At 36.3% G+C, this 8,330-nt stretch overlaps 1 pseudogene; it reads left to right on the plus strand.

Moving 5' to 3' along the window:
- Window positions 1-2,158: 2,158 nt before the first annotated feature.
- On the plus strand, window positions 2,159-2,595 carry LOC101130956 (small ribosomal subunit protein uS19-like; annotated as a pseudogene).
- The last annotated feature ends 5,735 nt before the right edge of the window (window positions 2,596-8,330 follow it).

An 8,330-nucleotide genomic window follows, 5' to 3' on the forward strand; every position in this document is an offset into this window, starting at 1 on the left:
TTTATTCGATCAATTCTGTGGCAAATTTTCTGTCTCACCAATGTTTCCTTTCATCTTAGTTTCTGGTAACAGTAACTTCTGAGTAGCTACATTCTTTCATCTGATAAAGATAGGCTCTCTGATCATCCTTGAAGTATTTTGGAAAGTTTGTTTTTGATTACTTTAATTGTTCTTCCCTTATACAGATAGTTAATGAACAGTTCAAGTTAAGATATTGTCATATCTCTTGTTGGGTCCATTCTACTAGGAAAGTGATCATCATTGATAGGGCAAACATAGTCTTATGTTTTCCTGCTCATTAAATAAAATGGGCTAGTTAAACGGTAGTGGAATTATTTGGCTTACTTTTCTGAAAACAAGAAAATAAGTTTTTTATCATGGTAACTGGCAGACATCTGTCCAGATTTGTGTCCAAAGAGAGAATAGTAAAGTTTTAGCCAAATTATAACCTGCTTCTTGGTTTTCTTTCTAATGTTCATTCTGCAGTCTCCCCCAAAACTCAGTATTAGCATTATAGGTCTCTGATACTAAGATAGCAAAGGGCCAGGTATCTTGAGCAAAAAAGAAAGCAGCCAAATAAATGGAGTCCTGTGCACACGGTTTTGTCTCTTATACAAGCAAATCAATTATATTTACAAGTATGGTCTTATGTTTGGAAATGGGCCAAAAGTTTCATTAGCAATTCTGAATAAAGGTTTAATGGTCCCAGAGATTACCAGTAATGTTGGAGAGTCAATTTGTATCTCAGTTTCTCCATCTATAAAGATAAAAAGAAAGAAAGAAACCCAGCCATAATATCCAATTACCTTCGAGATACATACATTGGCCAAGGTTTCAGAGATGTGTATAAAAAGGGCTTTTCAGGTGTCTGAAATTAACTTTAGTAATGTTTTACACCAAATAAATGCTCAACCACTAAAGTACTCAACTGTAGCTAATTTATTCAGTTATTCTTTTATTTGTTTATTCACCAATCTCTTCGAAAATATTTGTTAAGCCAGAAATTATACTAAGAAATTATACTTAGCACTGTAGATACAGAACTGAACAAGAAAGACAAAGTCTGAGCTCTTGGTGTAGCTTATATTCTACTTGAAGACTGAGGGGAAAACAAATGTAAAAGGGTATTGTGATAGTAACTGAGTGGCGGTGCTCTTTAGAGTAAATGATCCAAGAAGTCCTCTTTGAGAGGGTAAAATTTGGGTCCATCTGAAGTAACAGAGAGTTGTTCAGGCAGAGAAGCATCAAGCAATAGCCCTGAAGGGGAAAAGAGCTTATTCAGTTAAAAAAAAAAACAGAAAACAAAAAAGACGACGACCAAGATGGTTTAAGGGTAGTGAATGAGATAGACAGTAGTATGAGATGAGGTTTTAGAGGCGCAAAGGGATGTATCATGTCCATCTTAGAAAACACAATAAAGACTTCAGGATTATTCTAACTATAATAGGACACTTTTGTAGAGTTAAGCACGGGTGTCATGATCTAACCTGATTGTCTGCTGTGTAGACAATGAATTCTAGGAACACAGAACAGAAACAAAGGCAATGGGTAGGAGACTCCTGAAGTCGTGTGAGTGGGCAGGGATGTCAGCTGCAGAGTTGGTAACCAGAGCCTGGATCTGTGGTATATTAGAGATGAGGCTTAAAGGCCTCATTATACCTTAGACTTAAGGAGAGATGAGAAAGAAAGAGGAATCAAGATGACATCGAGATTTTCTTGCTTGAACAACTGGGTAATAGTTGGTGGTGCTTACTCAGATGAGGAGACAGAATTAGGAAGGGCAGAAGGGCAGTGCATCAAGAGTTTAATTTTAACCCTGTTGCCTTAAAGCTGCCTGTCAGACACCTAAATGCTGATGCCAAGTATACAGCTGTATATATGAATATGGCAGTCTGGTCAAGGCTGAAAACACACATTTAGCAGTAATAATCACATAGATGGAATTGCAAGTGCGGAAAGGATCACTCAATAGGAAAAAAAAAAAAATAGATTGCCCAGAACAGAGTCCTAGGTCTCTCCAATATACACAGGCTGAACAGAGGGGAAAGAGCCAAGCAAGGAGACTCAAGTTAGAGAGGAAACAGGAGCGTATCATAACATATAACTCACAGTATAAAGTTTCAAGAGAGGGAACCGTTTAAAATGCTTCTGCGGCAAGATGACAGACGTAGAGCAGAAGAAGAAGCGGACCTTCCGCAGGTTCACTTACCGCGGTGTGGGCCTGGACCAGCTGCTGGACGTGTTCTACGAGCAGCTTATGCAGCTATACGGTGCGCGTCGGCAGCAGCGTTTGAACCGGGCCTGGGGCGGAAACAGCACTCGCTGCTGAAGCGCCTGCGCAAGGCCAAGAAGGAGGTACCGCCCATGGAGAAGCCGGAAGTGGTGAAGACGCACCTGTAGGACATGATCATCTTGCCTGAGATGATGGGCAGCATGGTGGGCGTCTACAACGGCAAAACCTTCAGCCAGGTGGAGATCAAGCCGGAGATGATCGGCCACTACCTGGGCGAGTTGTCCATCACCTACAAGCCGGTGAAGCACTGCTGGCCCCGCATTGGGGCCACCCCTTCTTCATCCCCCTCAAGTAGTGGCTAAGCTAATAAAGGCACATCTATCTCAAAAAAAAAAAAAAAAAAAAAGCTTCTGAAAGATCAGGGAGATAAGAATTTTCCAAGGTAGAAGTTATTGTTGGTTTTGATCAAGCTGGTTTAAAGGTGTGAATTGGGATGAAAACCCAAGGCGATGAGGAGTAGTTAGAAGCAGGGGGCACATTTTTATGCAGCTGCATCTCCATAGTTACCATTAATGCTCATTAGCATTTTAAGAATTAATTCCTAACCTCGGATTTTTAATTTCTTTTGTTTGTTTTGGGGGCATTTATTTGTCAACTATCTATTCCACTTATTTCATGTGCAAAGCACCGTCCTAGACTCTTGGAATTTTTATTAATGAGTAAGGCAAGCGAAGATCCTTGCCTTCAGGTACCTTGCCTTCTAGTGGAAGAGACAAACACGAAACAATAAAAATAGTAAATAACTATGTCACATAGGTGAGAAAAAAATGTGAAATACAGCAGAGTTAAGAAAACCCCTCAGTCCTGGGGCTGCAATTTAAATAAGGTGGTCATTGTAAGCCTCATTAAGATGATGATGTTTGTGCAAAACATTGAAGAAAGTGAGAGTTCAGTTAAGTGGTTATCTGGAGGAAAAGCATTCCAGATAGAGGACATTGCTGGTCCAAAAGTCCTGGGGCAGAGGAATAACAGGGAGGTCACAATGACTCCAAAGTGATGTGAACAAGAGGATCAGTTGTGAAAGAAGGTTATGGGGTCAGCAGGGGCCACCTTAGGGACTCTTAAAAATTTTGAATGAGATGGAGAACAATGAATTTCAGAATTCTGAGAAGTGAGTGACATGATTTGTCTTACCTGACAATAAATCAGCCAAGATATAATGGTGCTTTGGATCAAGGTAAAAGTAGAAGTGACGAGAAATAATGGAGTCTGCAAACATTTCAACAGCGAAACTGATAGAATTGTTTCATACATCAGCTGTTAGGTATAATAGAAAGAGAAGAGTTGAGGATGACTACAGGGATATTGAACTAAAGTCTTGGAGGATACAGCTGCCAACAGTTGAGAGATTAAAGTGGCAGGTGAAGTAGGTTTAGGGATTCATGCTACTTAAGATGAGACAGTCCAGTGGAGATGTAGTTTGTTACCTTGCACTGTGACTGTTAAGAGTTTCCAGAACTATGATAAATCTATTAATGCTACTTGCTCAGCTTTACTTAAAGCCTTTTAGGTAAGTCCCTCAAACATACCAGATCAAGTCCTATGGGGAACGTCAGAACAAACAAAACTGTAAATACCCGCAAATCTATAGACCAAGAACACACCATGGGTGATGCTAATAGAGGAGGCTAACCAGGCATATTAATAGTTTGACTTACCCAGACTAAATGTTATAGAACTTTAAGCCTCATATTTTAGATCCCTAGGGTAGAGCAAAACTCAATTCAGTCTTTTCCTTATAATTTATGCATCAAGTCTACATATTGAGTATTAAAAACTGGGAGCGAGAGAGGGTTATCACCAAATAATAACACAACAACAATGTTATCAACAAATGGCAAAACTGGACACGGTATCATATGTTGGCAATCAAAAGATCTCCTTGACCCAGTTTATCTTTGGCAAATATCTCTCTGTACGTGTCTCTCATAAACTATGACAAGGGCAAAGAGATAATGACAGGCACAGTCAATCCTTCAGAAAACTACAAGTTTTAAGAACAAACAGGAAAATGGGCAATAACTATGCCGCTGATATGAAGTATCCGATGTAATTAATGATTGCCATCACATGTTCCCTATTAGCCTGACTTGCATCAGCACAAGGAAAAGTTCAGGGTCTAAGAGCTAATCGGGAAAAATATCACTAAGCTTTAGGGTCGGTTAATTAACAGTCAAGTCATATTTTTCATGGATTAAGTCAGGCTCTTCCTTTTGACCTCATTTAATTGCTGCTTTTAAAGACCACTGGAACAGTACTCTCGCATACAAAAAACATATTGAGATTCATCTGTTCTCCTGAGGTGTGATGAGACCAGAACTTTAAAACACTGGGGTGGAAGTGTAAATTGGCATAATCTTTGTGGAAAGCAATAGATATTGTGTATTATGTGGCAATACATATTACTGTGTAATAATACATGTGTGGCAATACATATTTAGTGGCATAGAAATGTTGGTACTTTTACCATACTTATAAGGTTCTTCCAATGGAAATGTGGATAATGATTAACATATAAGTGTGTTTATCACAGCACTATTTATAACAGTAAAAATGTGGAACCCTAAAGGCCAAAAATTAAAGAAGTCCTCAAATAAATTACAATTCATTGGCATATTACATAATACTAAAAAGGGAAAATACAGAAAATGAATGACATAAGAACATCTTTATGATTTAAAGTTGAAGTTCATTGAAGCAGCGTGTGAAAGTTTAACTATGCATTATATAAAAATATTTTTGCATACTTCTTAGACATACAGAAATTGAATACAGAAATAGTAATTATTTCTGCATTGTAGATAATGGGTTCTGATTAATTTTGCCAATTTTCTTGGTTTTCCATGTTTCTTTTAATAATCTCCAAGTAATTATTTTATAAACAGAAACATAATACCACCTGTTCTTTAGCAAACAAAGTTGTAAGCCTTTCAGTTTCGTTTTTCTACCTCTTCAGTTTTTGGTCACTTTAGGAAAAAAATAAATCTGGTTGTAATTTCTGTTTTCTTATGAACCTAGTACTCATCAGGAAAAATTAGTTTAATTCTTATGAACACATTTCATAGTAATTCTTGGGCTAGATAGTGTTATAGCTTATGGTCCATTCCAGGGAGCAAATTTAGATGCTAAAACTTATGAATGTTTTGTTTTAAAATTTCTTTGACTTAGAAATTAGAGAAGGTTTTTCTATTTTCATCATTTGATAGTATAAAATAAATAACCTTAATTGCTTGTAGCAAATAAAAATATTTAATTTTGGATATAATATTTCATGTATTTTGTATGTAATATATTTTGAATAAAAATATACCTTAATTTTTATTTTCTTTATGAGAATAATAACAATTATAATTTTCTAAAATATAGAAAGAAAACATTTATCTTTTTGGTATCAATATTGAATCACTGTGATTCTTGTCTCCACTATGAAATATATGACATAATTTCTCAGCAAACATGATAACTAAAAGGCTAATAAAACTTTAACTTTCAAATAAGTGAAGGTGCAGCCAGGTTCAGCCGTGAGGCTCTGAAATACTTTTTGCTTGTTAGGATAAAATCAAATTGTCACAATCTGTCACCAATTCTACTGAGAAGCAAATACAACTACCTGTTGACAGATGGAGCTGTGCTGATAAAATCCATCACATAAATGTTTTTGCATATTTCTGAAGAAAAAAGATGTTGCCATTTTTAATAAGCATTTAAATAAGGGCAATTTGTCATTTCAAACAATAAAAGCATTTCTTTAATAATGTAAATAAAGGGATATCTTAGCAAATACAAAATCACCTCCATCTGAGAGAACTAATTTATATTTAGAAAAGTACCTATACTTATTTCCACTTTTCATAGTTAGCACTTAAATAGAGCCAAATATTTTAATGACCAATGACTATGATGTCCTTCTATTGAACATTTCCATTCCTCTTCCTAAAATGCAAATTATGTATTATTTTTAAGGGGCTGAATGCCTTAAAAATCTGTACTTAGTACAGTATTTTAAAACTTTGAAAGCACAACTTAATCAAAAATTGCCCACACAAAGAACTAACATTTATTAACTGATTTGACCTTAAGCTTATTAGCACTGGTGGCAATAATGAATCCATCTGCTAAGATAGCAATTCTTACATCTATACACATGATTCCGATACATATCAATCCTGACAGAGTCATGTCTGTTTCAATGTGATCTTCAAAATCATCTGAGAGGGCTTGAATGCATTTAGATTTCTGGGCCCCACATTGTAGCTACTGAAGTGGAATCTCTGAAAGTGAAGCTCTGGGAATCAACTTTTCTCATGCCCCTCAGGCATGAGAAATTATATAGACATTAAGTTGAACAAAATACAGTAGGCCAGTATTTGGATATGCTTTGTAAGAAATGAATAAACTGTAATTTTCAAATGACAGTAAATTATTTTAAGCCTACCTACCTATCTATGGTGACTTTTTTTAGAAGACTTTATTTTCTTAGAGCAGTTTTAGGTTCGCCACAAAACTGAGAGAAAGACACAGAGATTTCCCATATGTCCCTTGCCCTGATACATGTATAGCCTCCTCCATTATTAACATCCCCATCCAAAGTGGTACATATATTACAATTGATGAACCTACATCGACATGTCATTATCACCCAAAGTCCATAGTTGCTATGGGGATTTAATCTAGGTGTGTTGTACAGGGGTGTGGCAAATGTATAGTGACATGTATCTACCATTAGAGTATCACACAGAGTATTTTCACTACCCTAGGAATCCTCTGTGCTTTACCTATTCATTCCTCCTTCCCCCCTCACCACTGGCAACCACTGATCTTTTTCCTGTCTCCATGGTTTTGCGTTTTTCAGAATGTCATGTAGTTCAAATCATACAGTAAGTAGCCTTTTCAGATTGGCTTCTTTTACTCACTAATATACATTTAAGGTTCCTTTATGCCTTTTCATGACTTGATAGCTCAAGCTTGTTAGCTTTCTTTTAGTGCTAAATAATAGTCCATTGTCCCCACCAGTTGACAATATACCCATGTAACCAAAAAGCACACGTAACCCCTGAATCTGAAATAAAATTTTGAAAAATAATAATTAAAATGTCCATTGTCTAGATGTACCACAGTTAATCCATTCATTCACTGAAGAACATCTTGGTTGCTTCCAAATTTTGGCAACTGTAAGGCTGCTATAAACATTCATGTGCAAGTTTTATGTAGATACATATTTACTTTTATTTTGACTATTCGTAACATCTATGGATAAAATGTGTTTTCAATAATAATTTTACTACTACTAGTTCTAATTATCTAATAATAAGTTTTCAAGTATCTTGAGATCTTGAGATATTGAGAAACACAATATGCCCCCCTCTTCCATGGGCAGATGCATTTTCAGAAGATACCATGTTGGTAACGAATAAGATGCCTTTGGTGATTCTGAGACCGCTCTTCCTCAAAAGAATTCCACAGACACTGGCTGGCCTCAGACATTCCACAGTGCTGAGGACACTTTTTTTCTGGCATAATATCTTTGTGATTGTGCCCATGTGCCATATTCATTAAGTCTGTAAGATATTAGATATTAAAACAAGGAAGGGCTAGGAAAATATTAAGGATACGTGTTCTCTTGCATGGATGTGAATGGTTTTCTGGGCATGTAATCTCTCTATTCATTTTCCCATTTCCTCAAGATTATGCTAAATTGAGTAAACAAAAGTGAAAGGAAAGAATCACTCTCCCAAACACTCCAAAACTGAGAAAAAAATTATTTTGAAGGTGATAGTGAAGAGGGTATTTTAGAAAACCAGTACATCTCTGTACGTTTGCATTTCTATGACTAATTTTAACTTAGAAGTTCCAATATGCCGGGGCCAATCTTCATTGGTATGGTATTTAATCCTAACCACCTAAGGCAAGCATTTAATAGGTATGTTTCAGACCAGAATACCACTAAGCACTGTTTTGCACTATGACTTAACATTTCTTGTAGTTCAAAATCACTATTTTTCTATAGAAACTTGGGATATAACACATCTCTACACTC

The sequence above is a fragment of the Gorilla gorilla genome, chromosome 16 (assembly GCF_029281585.2).
Source record: "Gorilla gorilla gorilla isolate KB3781 chromosome 16, NHGRI_mGorGor1-v2.1_pri, whole genome shotgun sequence".
NCBI classification, from domain to species: domain Eukaryota; kingdom Metazoa; phylum Chordata; class Mammalia; order Primates; family Hominidae; genus Gorilla; species Gorilla gorilla.